The sequence below is a fragment of the Leuresthes tenuis genome, unplaced genomic scaffold, assembly GCF_036924035.1.
Source record: "Leuresthes tenuis unplaced genomic scaffold, fLeuTen1.0.hap1 SCAF_82, whole genome shotgun sequence".
Lineage (NCBI taxonomy): Eukaryota > Metazoa > Chordata > Actinopteri > Atheriniformes > Atherinopsidae > Leuresthes > Leuresthes tenuis.
This window is the reverse complement of record NW_027325436.1, coordinates 200231-203247: the sequence shown is the minus strand read 5'-3', so window position 1 is coordinate 203247 and position 3017 is coordinate 200231. Positions and strand designations below refer to the sequence as shown.

The following is a 3017-nucleotide window of genomic DNA, read 5'->3' as shown; positions in this document are numbered from 1 at the left end:
TCAAAAGTTTTAGGAATCCGAGAATAAGCTTATTTTCATGAGTTCTGCACGATTTCGGATTTTATGTATAAAATGAATTTCTTCACGCAAACTAAGTTAACACTGCTTTGTCCTTCATATGTACCCATTTCTACATATATTTCAAGCATAAACTTCCTCATATTACCCTGAATGAGAAAGAGCCACACTTGTGATTAAGCCATACCTCCCTTTTGAGGAGTTCTGCATGATTCAAGTGTAGTATCTGTTCTTATCAGTTTAATGTCTGATGTGTCCTCTATGCGAGGACTACATATTAAATGGATTTGTATCAATAGGAGTTGAAAAAGGAGCTTGCTCCGTTCACTCCAAGCATCGACCCGGTACTGTAGTACCCCTGGGAACGGTGCGCTCTCCTCTGCTCTTGTGAAAAAGCAAACAGCGGTGCAGGATGGAAGTTTCAGGGAGCCCAAGATGAAACTTTCTTTTAGTCTGCTGAGAAAAGAGAGTGAATGCGAAGTAGACTTTAACACGGCTCTGGGAGCGAGCCGAGTGCGGGCTAACCAGGCGAATTGCTTGAACGAAACGCGACACCGAATGAGCGGTCAGAACAAAGCCTCAATACGGTGTTCCTGTGGTGTTTTTATAAAATGCGGTGAAAAAAAAGGTGTGAATGCCCCATAGAAAACTAAAAGGTGGAGCGGAAGTGTTCGGCTGCAAGAAGGTGTGAATGTCCGACTATATTTGGTGAAAAGCAGGTGAAGCAAGGTCTGAATGCCCAACCTTACATCATCAAAAGCGAGATCAGAGGTTTTTGGCTGCAAGAAGGCCATAGTTTGCCAAAAGTGGGTAAGGTGCGAATGACCGACTAAATATCAACAAAAGTGGGGGCGGAGGTCTTCGGATGCAAGTGGGTGTGAATATCCCACCATAGAAGTATGGTGGAGAGGAAGCTGTGAATGGCCGACCATAGTTTGCAAAAAGCGGGTGAGAAAAGGTGCGAATGTCCAACCATACATGATCAAAACAGGGAGCGGAGGTGTTTGGCTGCGACAAGGTGTGAATGTCCACCCATAATTAATGAAAAGCGGGCAACAAGTAGGTTCGAATGCCCAACCATACATCATCAAAAGCAGGAGTGGATGTGTTCGGCTACAAGAAGGTTTGAATGTCCGAGCATAGTTTGTAAAAAGCTGGTAAGAAAAGGTTCGAATGCCTGAACATACATCATCAAAAGCAGGACTGGATGTGTTCGGCTACAAGAAGGTTTGAATGTCCGACCATAGTTGGTAAAAAGTGGGTATGAAAAGGTTCGAATGCCCAACTTCGGCTGAAAAAAACTGTGTTCGGCTGCAAAAAGGTGTGAATGATTGACTAAAGTTTGTAAGACAAGGTTCGAATGCCTGACAATGTATGATCAAAAGCGGGAGCGGAGGTGTTCAGCTGCAAGAAGGTCTAAATGTCCATCATTAATTGCTAGAAAACATGAAAGAAAATTTTCGAAAATCAATCTGCACATGATCATAAGTGGGAGAGGAGGTGTTCAGCTGCAAGAAGGTGTGAATGTCCTACCATAATTGCTGAAAAATGTGTTAGAAACGGTGCCAATGCCCAACCATACATCATCAAAAGAAGAAGTGGATGTGTTCTGCTACGAGAAGGTTTGAATGTCCGACCATAGTTTGTAAAAAGCGGGTAAGAAAAAGTTCGAATGCCCGAACATACACCATCAAAAGAGGGAGCGGAGGTGTTCCGCTGTAAGATGCTGCGAATGTCCGACCATAGTTGGTAAAAAGCGGGTAAGAAAAGGTTAAAAAACCGGACTGTACACAATCAATAGCGGGAGCGGAGTTGTTCGGCTACAAGAAGGTCTGAATGTCCATTAATAATTTCTAGAAAACATGAAAAAAAATTTTCGAATATCCAACCGCACCTGATCATAAGTGGGAGAGGAGGTGTTCAGCTGCAAGAAGGTGTGAATGTCCACCCATAATTCCTCAAAAATGGGTAAAAAAAAAAGGTGCGAATGCCCAACCATACATCATCAAAAGCAGGACTGGATGTGTTCGGCTACAAGAAGGTGTGAATGTCCGACCATAGTTGGTAAAAAGTGGGTATGAAAAGGTGCGAATGCCCAAATTCGGCTGCAAAAAACTGTGTTCGGCTGCAAAAAGGTGTGAATGTTCGACTAAAGTTTGTAAAAAGCGGGTAAGACAAGGTGCGAATGCCTGACAATGTATGATCAAAAGCGGGAGCGGAGGTGTTCAGCTGCAAGAAAGTCTAATTGTCCATTATTAATTGCTAGAAAACATGAAAGAAAATTTTCGAAAATCAATCCGCACATGATCATAAGTTGGAGAGGAGGTGTTCAGCTGCAAGAAGGTGTGAATATCCTACCATAATTGCTGAAAAATGTGTTAGAAACGGTAAGAATCCCGGACCATACCTCATCAAAAGCCAGAGAGGTGGTGTTCGGCTACAAGTAGGTGTGAATGTCTGACTAAAGTTCAAATATATTAACAAAAGCGGGAGGAGAGGTCTTCGGATGAGTGGTTGAGAATTTCCAACCATAATCTATAAAATGCGGTGAAAAAAAAGGTGTGATAGAAACCTAAAAGGTGGAGCGGAAGTGTTCGGCTGCAAGAAGGTGTGAATGTCCATCTATAGTTGGTGAAAAGCAGGAAAAGCAAGGTCTGAATGCCCAATCTTACATCATCAAAAGCGAGATCAGAGGTGTTTGGCGGCAAGAAAGCGGGTAAGGTGTGAATGACCGACTAAATATCAACAAAAGTGGGGGCGGAGATCTTCGGATGCAAGTGGGTGTGAATATCCCACCATACAAGTATGGTGGAGAGGAAGCTGTGAATGGCCGACCATAGTTTGCAAAAAGCGGGTGAGAAAAAGTGCGAATGTCCAACCATACATGATCAAAACAGGGAGCGGAGGTGTTTGGCTGCGACAAGGTGTGAATGTCCACCCATAATTAATGAAAAGCGGGCAACAAGTAGGTTCGAATGCCCAACCATACATCATCAAAA

General features: G+C 43.3%; 1 non-coding gene across 1 annotated transcript; it reads left to right on the top strand.

The window, feature by feature from the left end:
* Positions 1-205: 205 nt before the first annotated feature.
* Positions 206-396, top strand: LOC140286294 (U2 spliceosomal RNA). Its single transcript, XR_011911135.1, has one exon. It is a non-coding gene; the product is annotated as a U2 spliceosomal RNA (small nuclear RNA).
* The last annotated feature ends 2621 nt before the right edge of the window (positions 397-3017 follow it).